Here is a 15,043-nt window from a genome sequence, read left to right on the forward strand (position 1 = left end):
TTATTCCTAACTCAAAAATGCACCATTAAAGCTTGTTTATGAGCACAGAGGTCAGTGTTCTCCAGTGTTCCCATGCGATGCCTGTGTTACACATCCTCATTTCTATTGGGGAACATATGGGAGTCTCCTGATTGATTAGGCTTCTTCTTTAAAGAGCAAGAAAGGTGTATAGATCACTTTGACTGCTGAGGAAGGAGAACGGGCTTAGGGATGACTAAAGAACATGGTAGTTGACTTTCCCACTCTACTTCTTGCGGGACTTTTCTTGGAGAATTGTATTTAGTTTTGGGCTAACCATTTAAAAAGAATAATGAAAAAATCGAGCTATTTAAGATGAAGAATGAGATGGTAAGGGGCATATAGCTCTTGTAATGAGAAGGGGGAATATTTTTAGTTCTCTTAGTTCTCACCCATAATTCTAGGTAGGGAAGGGAGATTAGGGTAGTACCTGAGAGTGTCTTCATATGCCTGGTGGCTAGGCAGGTAGAATTCATTTGGGGCTACAAAGCTTGGATTAATAGGTGAATGTTTTAAGATCATAGAACTTGCACAAAGTGAGGAAGACCTTTTAAGCAGTTATGACTGTCCATTCGCAAATGGGCTGCCTCGGGTAGGGGAAACGATAATGTTGGCCTCTATAGGGGACCACTCAAAACTCCATGAAGTGAAATGAAGATGTTGTACATGACATAGAAGTACCCTAGTGTGAAACATCTGAACTATAAGTCCAATAGTATCAATCCCAGTGCTGAGATTATGTGCTGTATAATTTCTTTTATATGAAGTTCTTAAAAAATACAGATTAACCCATAGAGTAGAAAACAGATCAGTGGTTGCCTCAGAATGAACAGAAGGAAAGAGATGGATTACAGAGAGGTGCAAGGAAACATTTAGGGGTGATGGATATATTATCTTGATTGTGATATGCTTTCATGGACAAATAGACATGTCAAAACTCACCAAATTGTATTCTTTAATTTGTGTAGTTTATGGGTCATCAACTATACCTTAGTAAAGACTATATGCTTGTATATACACACATATACATACATATACATACATACATATGTATACATACTCACAAATCTATATATACACGCATATACATATACATAGTTACACACATACAGTCAAATGTTCTCAGTTACGTTAATAACCTCTCTGGTCTCAGCTTATATTTGTGTAAAATGGTGATATAATATTACTTCCTTTGTGGAGAAAGAATAGTGCTGAGCACACGGCACTCAATAAATGTTAGCTAAAATTATTACCCTGTTTGTTATTTGGAACAAAAATGTATTCCCTGAAGTTTTGTTTTTTTTTAATTGTTGTTGCAAAATCTGACTCTTGAGGAAGCATGAATAGAACAAATAGGAGAAGCCTTTCAAAATGTCATTCCCAGGCCCGAGAGGGGAAAACCTCGTGCTCAGAAAATTTCCATCCTCCCCCACAGCTGAAATGCCTTCCTTGGCTGAAATGCCTCTCTCAGCATTTCTATTTTCAACACCCTTTCTTGAGGGATCCTAATCCAGCTTTGAGAATTCACTGTGGGCTGAAACCTGTAAGATTAAATCCTGGGGAGGGAAAGTGATTTGAAAGTAATATTGTTCTTAAAACGACAAAACAAGTATTTCAGATTTTCATTATTTTCTGTTTCAACGAAGTTGTTGGGGATTTGCAGATGCTTGAATTTGCCAAATGGAAGATTTCCTTTGCTTCTTTAATTTTTTAAAAGAAAGTAGACTAAGCTATAACTTTTCAAAATCAGCTATTCTTTAAGTAAAATCTTACTTTTGCAGCTACTGAATCCCAGGATTTGTATCTATTTTTTTTTTTTAACTTAGGAGTCTATTGAAACAGAAAGTTGAGCAAATTATTTAACCTTTTTCATATTAAATTGCATTGTTTGAGCGTAGACTGAAATGACATTGTTTATTTTAGTTCTGTAAATTTCTGTCACTTCTTTTCCCATTTATATTTTTTAAGAGAAAAACAAAAACAAAAACAAAAAAACTTGCTGTGTACTGTGTACTGGTTACCTATTTTCATGACTATGGTGATTTTTTTCTTCAGTTGCCTTTTCGCTCTCCTGTCATTCAAAGTGACTTTTCATATCCTAACCCACATCTACATTAATTGTGACGAACATTATCCTGTTCTCACAACATTCATAACATGACAGTACTATTACTAATGTCAGTGATGGTGAATTAATAAGAACTGCATTATCTGCAACTGTGATGAGGCTGCCTACTTAGATTTGCAGATCAGGAAATCAGTACAGATTAAAATCTTGATCACAGAAGGCATTTGACAGTATCTTTTATTATATTCTAAATTCATGGCCAGCTAAAGAAATGTTTTCTTATTGATATTATGTGCATTTGTAGCGGCTTGGAAGGATTTATGTGGTAGCAAATAACTAATTAGTATTAAATTGGAGAGAGGACTCTAGTAGTAAGCTTCAGGATACTAAACCCCATTCTTTTAAAATGATTTGCATGGAACTGAGATGACTTTATAAGATAACTAAGAAAAGAGGTCCAATTTATTGTACAGAGAGTCTCTGTGATAGAAGACAAATGGAATCTAATGGACTTGTGTTCTAACATTTGTCAAAAAAACTCATACATGTACACACTTAGCCATAAAACAATATTAGACTTATGAGAAGGACTAAAAGCTGTTGTAAATTAATGGGAATCAATGATAAGACATGTCTGCCAGAAAAAAGCTAATGAGATCTAGGATTGCACCTATAGAAGCATATCTGAATTTCTGTTTTCATTTCTGATGTCTTCTCTTAAAGAAGACATTCATAGAGAGGGTTAGAGCATGTAATTTGACACATTCATTTAAGAACTGGAGATTTTTTTTTTCCTGCAAAATAGAAGACTTCATGAGAATGTAATTGTTGTCTTCAGCTATCTGAAGAGTTACCATAGGAAAAGGGACTACATTATTCTTGTCTTGGTTCTTCCAAAGTATAAAACCAGGAGCAGTGGCGAAGTTAGAGGATTTAATGTTAGAAAAATTACGTTTGACTTAGATCTTTTGTAGGACAGAATGGACTTTTTTGGAAAGTAGTGATTTCTTTAACACAGGGAAAATTTAGCCAGAGACTAGACAAACATCTTGGGTTAATTTAGACTAGCATTTCTCACAGCAGGCCCTGCAGATCACTACTCACAAAATATTCCACAAGACTCTGAGTCGATGAACGTTGAGAAACAGTATATAGTATATTGCTCACTTGAATATTCAGAATGTGCACCAGCATATTAGAGGCTCTGACAGTCCCACAATAGGGAAACCTGTTTAACTTGGTGTAACTCAGCATTTCTCAAATTTATTTAAATCTTAAAAATCTTCCACTTATTGTGGTACAAGTGTGCTTCAGAATACACAGTGAGAAACGCAATTAAAGGAGGTAGTCTGATGACTTTGATCCCATGAAACCATTCTGTCCATATTTATGAACACATTCATGTGTTAATTTATGTGTGTGTGTGTGAGTCCCTGTAATAGTTTTAATGATTAAATAATCCTTTAAGGATCCCAACTGCCTCAAGAAAACTGCAATTCTTAACTTTCCCTCAGAGAGGTCATGAAGCCAAATGTAGTCACCACACATCATCAACTGCTCATCAACAGAAAAGTAAGTCTGTAACCCCAGAACTGTTTTTTTTTATTCTTCCCTTTCCTCCCCTGCTATTTAGGCAAAGAGCCAATTTCTTGAAAGTGGTGAGGGAGGGCAAGAGTAGATGTGAGAGAATACAAGTTCGAACCACATCTTAAACATCTGGTTTTATTTATGTGCAAGCACAATGCACAGAACTTAATTAATGTGACTGCAAATAACTGTGTGTTTGTTGAAACATTATGTAAGCCTTATGTATGTGTATTTCTCTTTCCTAAACACTCTGACCCGGTGCTCCTTATCACGCCGTCAAGATTTCATTATGAGCAGGAGTTATGAATGTGCATAGCAGTTTCTCTTCCCCTTTTCTGACTGTTTTCTTTTTCTGTAGTTTTCTTTCTAGAAAACTACTACTTTGGCAAGGGTTGAGGACTGAGTCATGCACATGCCTTTACTCACGTCTTCTGTAATTTGAAGCCAGAATCTGAAGCAAATTCCAATACAGCTGTGACAGGCAGCCATTTAGTTCTAGAAATGCTATCCACACACATATGCACACACCTGCAAAGCTATTTTTCTTGTTCCTCTGGAAAGACCTAGGGCTGGGAGGACATGTAGATAGGAAGCAGCAAGGAAAATCTCTCTCCTGTCTCTTATAGAACCTTTCTTTTTAATTTGTGAGTGATACGATACAGTGCAAGAAAAAACATTGCTTCCAGAATATGTTGCAGCTGATCTCAAGCTGTTGTCCCTATAGTTCAATCAGGCATGAAAAGTCTTCAGATCTGATAAGCTGCTCCAGGAGAATATTTGTGTGAATGTTTTATGTTAATATTACAGTTAGCCAAAGAGATGGAAAGTAATAGCTTTGGAGTAGGCCAAAGACATGGTATTAAGCTTTTCCCTCTCTCCTTCTCTCTCTACGCCTCCCTCTTTAGTTCTTAATATTAGAGTCCATCAATATCAATAATCTATGAGGTAAAAAGAAGCTCTAATAAAATGAAGCAAAACTTAGTGCCATTATTTTCAAACAATTTTCTTAAATTAGCAGAAGCCATTTTTCAAGTGAAAACTCTTTAAAAATTGCAGTTTTTTAGAAAGGAAAAATAGCAATCAGTGAAGAGAGTTGTGTTAGTGGAATTGTACCTCTTCTTTGTGCTACAGTCCTTGAGGCACCGCTGAGGTACTTTCAGGAACTTGGTGTGACAAACACTGCTTTATAATTTGCGAAGTCAAAAGACTTGTATGCATCAGGAAGGATGCAACAAGCTCTCTGTGATAAAATGTAAGGCAAATCTAGATCAAAACCAAAAAAAAAAAAATTATCTTGTTTTTGAATAATATGACCTAGTATATATCCTGCTTTTCTCATGTCGTTGCATCCCAAACCAGTGAAACATGCAAATATATTCTTAGGTCAGATTTTCTCAGCAGCATCATACATTGGATTACCTAGAGGTTTTTAAAACAGAGGTCTGGTTCATAGCCTTGGAGACTTTGAACTGATAGGTTGTATGTTGGGTCTGGCATCTGAATCCAAAAAAATTAAAATAAAGTAATTAGTAAGACTCCCTCACAAAAGGCGAGTCTTTTGTGCCCCACGGATTAGGGATTAGTGCTCTCGGTTAGTTTTTCCCACTCCACAAAGAAAATTATACAACCACTGGATCTTCAGTCCAATATGCAAAGTACTTTTGATTGTAGGCATGATGCTAATACTGGAGACAAAGATATGGAATGTCTAGTCCATTATTTTATTCTATATGATTTTTTCTTTCACATTCTAGATTATTTCAATTCTATTCACTATGTATTGAGTGTCTACGATAAGGAACATACTTAGGAGATTAAAAAAAAATAATGGGTAAGGTGAAATCCTGCTCTAAAGAGGAAGAAGTTTCAACTATCCAGAATAAAAACAGACTACTTTAAGTACTATAGTGCAATGAAAATGAGCTCTATGAGAGCTCAAGGAATTGCTTATTTGTCAACTGAAGGATTAAAAGGACCTGAAATAGGTGATAATTGAGTTCTTCCTTGGAATATGAATAGATTTCTGTGTTGTGTCAAAGGGAATAGTTATAGTAAAGATTCTAAAGCAGAAGAAACCTAAAGAGTATGAAATATGGAAGTTTCGTTAGGGGAGTGGTGAGATGAGTAGGCAGATGGAGTTGCTTGTCAAAGAAGCAGAGAAACCCTTCAGGGTGACCTTAGTCTAGTTGGGTTCTTTTTGAAGGTCTCAGGCAGAAATTCCATTATGGAGGTGGTGAGTGTTTGGGAATCAGATTATACTGTTAAGCAAGGAGCATGAATGAGATGTAGTCATGACAGACATGATGGGAGGAAGATTTGGATTTATTTAAAAGGAGTCTGGAACATGAAGAATAGATGTAGTTGAGACAAGGCTACTTACTTGACATTGAGCTGGTGAAATTGTGGCAGGTTGGGAAGACTGAAGATGCAGTAGGTGTACCAAAATGTATAGTAGGCACATGCATAGCATGATGATTCTGATGGATCAGAACATGACTGAATGATGTGATAGAGACATAAATACTTACTGCTAGCCACAATGAGTTTTAACTTCAAATAGTGCATAGTATTTGTTTTAAAATGAAAAACATTTTTTGACTAAAAATTTTGTTTTTAAAATAAGTGTTTTTTACTCTTCTAAGGAATAATATGCATTCTTTATCAAAGATAAAACATAGAGGATAGTGATAAGTAAAAAGAAGAAAATAAAAACCATTAGATAATCTCAATGCTTGAGAATAATCATTGATAACATGATGAGGTACCTTTCCAGTCTTTTTTTCCCCTTATGCTTATGAATATTCCATTCAAAATTAATATCACTTTGCCAGTACTGTTTGCAACTTATATTTTCTACCTATAATATAAAGTATTTTAATAGTCTTAAATCTTCTTCTGCAATACTAATTAGAATGACTTAATTAGGGTTTCATTATACAAATTACCAAAAACTTATTTAATTCAAACTAATAATGGGCATTTGGTTAGTTTAATCCTCTTTTTATTCGATTACAAATGTTACTAAGGAAAACCTCTATATCAATTTTTATATTTGTATCATTGTTTTTGTAATATAAATTCTCATCTGTGAGGTCATCATGTTAAAAAGTTTATTTTTAATTGTTTGCTATTTCTGGTCACTATGATAAACTATTCTAGCAAAAGTATCCAGGACTAGAGTGGCCCACACTCCAACATAGATGAGGCCTTTGGAGTTCTGATCCTCTCCTTTTCATCATCTACCAAGAGTACATTTGGCCAGAATAACGGAATTTGGCCTCATTATATCTGAGTCAATTATTCTTCCTTTTCCCATCTTCCACATAATTAAATTCATATTGTGTGATCACGGAAGGGAAAGAATTGTGTTTATCTCTACCCCTTAAGTGTTTGGCACAGGTTATCTTTAAGGCATTACATCAAAGTAAGTGTGACATATCAGTCAGGTTCAAGCAGAAAAAAATAGAACCAGATATATTTTAAGAAATTTATTGAAAGGAAATGGTTTATATGATTGGGGGCGCTGTCTAAGCAAGTCTGAAATGCATAGGGCAGACCATTAAGGAGAGGCATACTTCCACTCTTGACCATGAGCTGAAGCTGTTGTCTACAGAAGGGATTTATTTTTCTTAAGGGAAAAAGAAATTCTCTTCTTAAGGCCTTTCAACTGGTTGAATCAGGCCCACTCAGATTATCTAGGATAATCTCCTTTGCTTAAAGTAAACTGAGTATGGACTTTAATCACATCTATGAAATACCTTCACAGCAACATCTAGCTTAATGTTTGATTAGGGACTGTAGCCTGGCTAAATTGACACATGAAACTATCATACTTCTGTAGTTAGTTCTCTCTCTCTGTCTTTCTGTCTCTCTTTCTTTCTGCCATAATTAGAACTGGATTTATGAAGGAATTTGGGGGTGGAAGGGCAAGAATAAAATCTAGTAAACAAGAAAGCAAGTTAATGGAAGAAGAAAATTCGAGTTGATTTTTTTTTTCAGATGCTTTTCTTAACAATGACTGCCCTATTTTTCCTTGCTGAAGGAGAAGCAAGTTTAGGTATCTCAGCTTCCAGGAGGTTCAGATCTAGGTGGAAAGCCCAATTACATTTATTTTCTTACCATTTAGAAATAAATTCAAGTTCCTTACCTTGGCCTACAATGCTTTAGATGATCTGGGTGTTGCTTGCTTATTTAGCTTTATTTTATATCATTAGATTCCAGATATACGAGCATATTTTTCTTTTCCTCAGACATCAAAGAGCCTTTGCACTTTTTTCTTTCCCTTGAATACCATCTTCCAAGTCTACTCTCTCTTGGCTTTGTGTTGAGATCTCAGCTCAAACATTATCTCCTCAGAGAGACCTTCCTGGCCACTCTATTTAAAAGAGCTTCCTCCTCCCGAGTTTCTTAATCTCACTATCCAATTTTAATTTTCATAATGAAAGTTATATCTATAATAATCTTAGTGATTAACAATTTTCTTAGTTATCCTACATCTCCACTTTATCTGCATCATTGAGAGCAAAGACTCTCATTTTGTTCTCCACTAAATCACAGTGACGTTTAATAGTGCTCATGTGACATTTAGTAGTGCTTTACTCCCTTCTTGTGGAACAGATAGATACATCACAATTTACTTTCCAGGTACAATTAATCATACACACACACACACACACACACACACACACACACACACACACATACATACATATATACACACACACACACACAAAACACACACACACACATATAATCATACATACACACACACACACACATACATACATATATACACACACACACACACAAAACACACACACACACATATAATCATACATATACACACACACACACACATACATACATATATACACACACACATACATATATATATACGTATATACATATACATTTTATCCTTCCTTCAATACTACATTTTCCTGTTAAATATATTTTTATTGTAAGCTACCTTATAATATTATTTTTGGAAGCTGTATATATATACCTTATTGATAAATGTCTGCTTTTGAATAATCAATCAAGTGTCCCTGGCGAGGTGTCTCATACTCCAGTCCTGAATGGAATATAATATGTCAATGTCTTAGGATTCTTATTGGAACCAAAAGGGAGGCAAGTGTCAGAACTGTATTCCATGTGTGATTCATTCTAGGAAGAGGCATGGCAGCTGTGAGGGAACTGAGAGCTCTGGGAATGTGCCTTGGCTGAAATTTTCTGTATCGTTCCACCACGCTGACTGCTCTGTACTGTACAATATCTCCCATTTGGCATCTGTTTTAGCCGAAACTAATGTGTCATATGTGAGAATTACGAAGTGCTATGAGAAAGCAGTGAGTATCTGAGGAATAATTTCTACTTCTAACTAGTTCTGAAGTGTCGACTAATGATTTTCAAAATATCTCAAGAATGAAATTGGGCACTTATTCATCCCCTTGTTTGTGCTTTTGTTTTGTTTATATTTTAAACACACTTATTTGACCTTATATATATTTTAACAAAAGTGCAATATGTTAACTAAAATTTTTTAAAACGTAAACAATATCTTTTTAATTTTTATACTTATTCACAAAGTGTTTATTACTCAGGTAGTCCAGTAAAGCAAGATATTTCTGTTGTTTGTTTTGATGAGATTTCTCCCCAGAATTCATACAGATAACATTCCAAACTCTTATTTTGTAACAGAGACCTGCTTTTAAGGCAGATTTGTAAGAAAAGTTTGTTGGTATATTTTTAAAAGGTGTGTTTGTTTTTTTGTTTTTTTTTTTATGCCACTATGTGTATGTTCAAAAAACAGAACCATTTTACCAACAGTGAAATAAAATCAGTAATCAAAAACCTCCCAAAAAACAAAAGTCTTGGACGAGATGGCTTCATAGGTGAATTTTACCAAACATTCAAAGAAGAATTATCACCTGTTCTTCTCAAACTATTCCAAACAATTCAAGAAGAGAGAATGCTCCCTAACTCCTTTTATGAGGCCACCATTACCTTGATTCCAAAACCAGGCAAAGACATTACAAAAAAAGAAATACATTAAAATATTAAAAATATCATACACTGTAATCAAGTTAGATTTATTCCTAGGATGCAAGGTTGGTTCAATATCTGCAAATCAATTAATGTAATACATCACATTAACAAATCGAAAGATAAAAACCATATGATCATATCAATAGATACAGAAAAAACGTTCAACAAAATCAAGCATAGCAAAGTGGTAATAAAGGTAACATACCTCAACATAAAAAAGGCCATATATGACAAGCCTACAGCTAACATCATACTCAATGGGGAAAGACTAAAAGCATTTTCCTTAAGATCAGGAACAAGACAAGAATGCCCACTTTCACCACTCCTCTTCAACATCGCATTGGAAGTATTAGTTGCAACAATAGACAAGAAAGAGAAATAAAAGGCATCCAAATTGGAAAGGGAGAAGTAAAACTCTTGTTATTTGCCAGTGACATGATACTATATATATAGAGGACCCTAAAGATTTCACCAAAAAACTGTTAGAACTGATCAGCGAATTCAGTAAAGCAGCAGGTTACAAAATAAATATTCAGAAGTCAGTTGCGTTTTTATATAACAATGATGAACTTTCAGAAAGAGAAATTAAGAAAACAATCCCATTTACAATTACGTAGAAAACTATAAAATACCTGGGAAACAAATCAACCAAGAAGGTAGAAGACCTGTTTTCAGAAAATTATAAGTCACTGAAAAAAGAAAGTCTGGGAAACAAATCAACCAAGAAGGTAGAAGACCTGTTTTCAGAAAATTATAAGTCACTGAAAAAAGAAAGTGAAGAAGATACAAATAAATGGAAACGTATATCCATTTACAATCCGTATCAAAATACCAGTGGCATTTTTCAGAGAGCTAGAACAAATAATCTTAAAATTTATATGGAGCCATAAAAAACCCCAAATAGCCATGGCAATCTTGAGAAAGAAGAACATGGAGGTATCACACTACCTGATATCAAACTATACTAGAAGGCTACAGTAATCAAAACAGCATGGTACTGGCATAAAAACAGATACATTGATCAATGGAACAGAATAGAGAGCCCCTTAATAAATCCACACCTATATGCTCACTTAATATATGACAAAGGAGGTAAGAATATACAATGGGATAAAGACAGTCTCTTCAATAAATGGTGTTGGGAAAATTAAACAGATACATGCAAAAAAAAAAAAAAAAAACAAGCTGGACCATCTTCTTTCTCCATATACAAAAAGAGACTCAAAATAGATTAAAGATTTAAATGTAAGACCTGAAACCATAAAACTTTTACAAGAAAACATAGGCAGTAAACTCTCTGATATTACTAACAGGAATTTCTTTTCACATATTTCTCCTTGGACAAAAGAAACAAAAGAAAAAATAAACAAATGGGACTACATTAAACTAAAAAGTTTTTGTACAGCAAAGGAAACCATCAACAAAGCAAGACAACTGACTGGGAGAAGATATTTGCTAATGATACATTTGATAAGAGGTTAATATCCAAAATTTGTAAAGAACTTATACAACTCAACAACAAAAAAATGAACAATTCAATTAAAAAATGGGCAGAAAACCTGAAGAGATACTTCTCCAAAGAGGAAATACAGATGGCTAACAGACATATGAAAAGATGCTCAAGGTCGCTAATCATCAGAGAAATGCAAATTAAAACCACAATGAGATATCACCTCACACCTGTCAGAATGGCTATCATCAATAAATCAAAAACCAGCAAGTATTGGTGAGGATGTGGAGAAAAGGGAACCCTTCTACAATGCTGGTGGGATTGCAAATTGGTACAGCTGCTATGGAAAACAGTATGGAGGTTCCTCAAAAAATTAAAAATGGATGTACCTTTGACCCAGTAATTGCACTTCTGGGCGTTTATCCAAAGAAAACCAAAATAATAATTCATAAAGATCTATGCACTCCATTATTCATGGCAGCACAATTTACAATAGCCAAGATATAGAAGCAACCTAAATGCCCATCGATAGATGATTGATTAAAGAAATTATGGTTCATATATACAATGGAATATTACTCAGCCATTAAAAAAAAAATGAAATCCTACCATTTGCAATAACTTGGATGGACCTAGAGGTTTTATGTTGAGTAATATTCAGACAGAGAAAGATAGATCCATATGATTTCACTTATATGCAGTATCTAAGGAACAAAGGGAACAAACTAATCAAAAACAGACTCACAAATATAGTGGACAATTTGGCAATGGACAGAGGGGAGGAGGGTTGGGAGGCTGGGAAAATGGGGTGAAAGGTTAAAGAAGTACAAATTAGTAGTTGATAGCTGGGTACAGGGAGCATGGCAGAGGGAATGCAATTAGCATTAATAGGATGGCTAAGTGGAAGGCCAGGGGAGAGAGGGAGCAATTGAGAGGATCGTTTTATGAATATTATAGATGTCTAACCAATGTACTGTATACTTGAAACTAATTTAAATAAATACATTTATTTAAAAAAATAGAACCGTTTTATGGGCAGGTTATAATCTCAAAGTTTGAATATTATAGCTAGAAAATCTTTTATGAAAAAAGTTGCACTGTATTTTCTTTATTGCCTATATTGTTCTCTGGTCAGAGGGACATGAACTTATATAGGTTTTCAGGATCTAATAGGTCAGTTTTTGGTAATGGATTAATGATTGTGTCCTCTTTAAGAATTTCAGAATTGGAAATATACTGCATAGAACTTTCATACCTCCTACTCTGATAGTCGTATATAGGTGTACAACAGGACAGGCAATAGATACCAAGCATAATAGAACTCAAAAGAGATAATGATGTTTTCTATGATTATCAAAAAGTAACGCATGCCATTTATGATCGCTTTCTGTAGATGTGAGTGTTCTAGTTCAGGGAGTTTCCTCAAATGTCATTTGTTTTTATGAAGACATTCTCGCAAGAATATAATTTTCTGTCTGTGTCTCAATGCACTAAGGCCACCTACACTGTCAGTATTATTTGAATTATGAAATAATTCAGTTGACAGGATTGTGTATCTTTCTGGAAAATTTCACCAGCATAACAGCAGACAACTCATTTGTTTAAATATGCTTACTATTTAAGTGATTGACCTTGACTTGATTCAGTAGCTTTGCTAATGTTTATAAATTAGATAAAGGATGTCTTATCTAGCTAAAGTTGGTTTGGTAGTTGTAATTTAAAATGGTAAATGAGAGGAATATTGCAAATGGAGATCTACATTGAAACAAGTATCTTTAAAAATTTTTAGATCACCTTTGGGCATGATGAAAAATTATCATCAAATGACTACGCTCCAGGTGTCCTGGCTCAGTGCTTTAGAATTGGTTTAGTGTCATCAGTGGTATGTCCTATACTGAAAATTAAACACAAATCATAGTAGTTGCCAATGAAAAAAAGAAAAATCAGAGAACTCATGTAGCTCTAAGAAACAGAAAAGTTTAATTTGGAGAAAAGGTAACATGGAGATTTAAAAGTGCTCTTCAACTTCTGGAAAAACTGTAAGTCAGAAGAGATGGGACTGCTTAGAAACGACTGAAAAAGTCAGAACCAGTAGAAATGGAAGGATTTTATAGTTTATAGCTCTACAGTCAGATCTAATCTAATGAACTTCACTCTTGAAAGAGTTCACACAAAACCTGGGCAGTCTGTAGCAGAGTTGATGCAAATGTACTCAAGAAAGTTGCTTGGAGTATTTATAAAGCCACAGTTTTGTTTTCAGGCTTCCCTCAGACCCTGCCACTTACTGAGTATTTACTAAATTCAAACCATTGTCTTAAAGACTAGGAACAGAATATATGCATATGCCATATCCTAATTAAACTTTAGATAAGTGTGTAAGGATCATAGTGTTTTGCTTAGTATTTTGCCAGTAGTTGATAAAACAATTCAAAGTGTGACCTTGTTGGCTTCAAAGCTTATTTTGTTGCTTTCAGTTTGTTTTGTTTTTTCCTCTTCTGTCAGAATGAACTTGCTGACTTAGCAGTCAAATTAATTAGATTCCCTTATCTTCTTCTTCCTGCAGTTACTGGAGAACTAAAAGAGACTGTGAGAACAGTAGAAAGAACATTTTACTGAGGGTCAGAAAACCTGAGTTTTACCTCTCATACTGCTATTGACTCAAGAATCTTGAGTTCACCTCCTACCTTTACCCCTTTCATCTCTCAGCTGCAGTGTCTCCATCAGAAGGCCAGACCAGGTGGCCTCTGTTTCCTTTCAGCCCAGACAGTGTTACTCTGCAACTCCATGCTCCTTCACCTTACTCTGGAGGACATGACTGAGGATTTGTTGAACGTGTTAGTTTAGTTGATTATCATTATTCTCATTATTATCACTAATCATGATACACACAGACACACACAGACACACACACACACACAGACACACTTGATTGATATCAAGAACAATATAAAGTCTTGATAGCGGTATAATATACGATATTATAATAAAGATCAATTCCCGTGTAATAAATTGTACCGAACTCTCATAGTCTACTCACATTCTGCCATCCTCCCTTCTACTAGCATAAAGTACTAGTTAGTTCATGGTGAGTAAGAAGATGTTGAGAGCTGTGAATTATCCACAGCAAATCAAAAGTCTTTTCATTCATTGCTCTGTGGCCTCATCATCTCCATTTATCAGGGTGTCACATGGCCTTCTGGATGTTAGAGACACCGATGACTTAATTTTAATGTTTATTTGCTTCTTAGAAGGATTAAAAACTGCCTACATTTCCATGAAGGCATATAATAAGCCAAATGAGATCGTACTATAATTAACTAGAAATGTGATAAATGTAATGCTCCATCTTAATACACACACACACACACACACACACACACACACACACACACACACACACTTTTATTCTTTTGTAATAGTGATAAAATAAAAGCAATTTTGAAATTCTGTTTCATTTCATATATTTCCAAGCACTGGCCTATATTTACTCTCACAACCCTTTATGAACAGGCCATGTATCCAGCTCTGTTCTATTACTGGAAAATGTTTTAGGAAAAAATACATAATAACCATTCTTAACGGTGATATTTCAAATAAAAATATCTATCTACCTTCATTTCAGCATTAGATGGGATCAGTCTTCTTTCCTACTTTGGCTTCCAGCCAAAATATTCTTTTATTTGAGTGAAAAACAAACATGAGTTTCATCAGTTTTCTCCAGAATGTGGAGCTCTGGGGACAAATTTTCACTGTGTCTTGTTACTGAGAACAGTCAGCATGCTGGAACTCTACTTACCCTTAAAAGGGAACAGTAACTATGCCAATGTAAAATAGGAACCATTCCTTTGATTTCAGGCCAAAAGGTTTGGTGT

The 15,043-nt window shown here is 34.8% G+C and overlaps 1 protein-coding gene across 1 annotated transcript in view; it reads left to right on the top strand.

Moving 5' to 3' along the window:
* Positions 1-15,043, top strand: part of LOC105306532 (prolyl 3-hydroxylase 2-like) — a 100,993-nt gene that overhangs the window by 57,525 nt on the left and 28,425 nt on the right. The window lies entirely within an intron of this gene.

The sequence above is a fragment of the Pteropus vampyrus genome, unplaced genomic scaffold (assembly GCF_000151845.1).
Source record: "Pteropus vampyrus isolate Shadow unplaced genomic scaffold, Pvam_2.0 Scaffold14, whole genome shotgun sequence".
NCBI classification, from domain to species: Eukaryota; Metazoa; Chordata; class Mammalia; order Chiroptera; family Pteropodidae; genus Pteropus; species Pteropus vampyrus.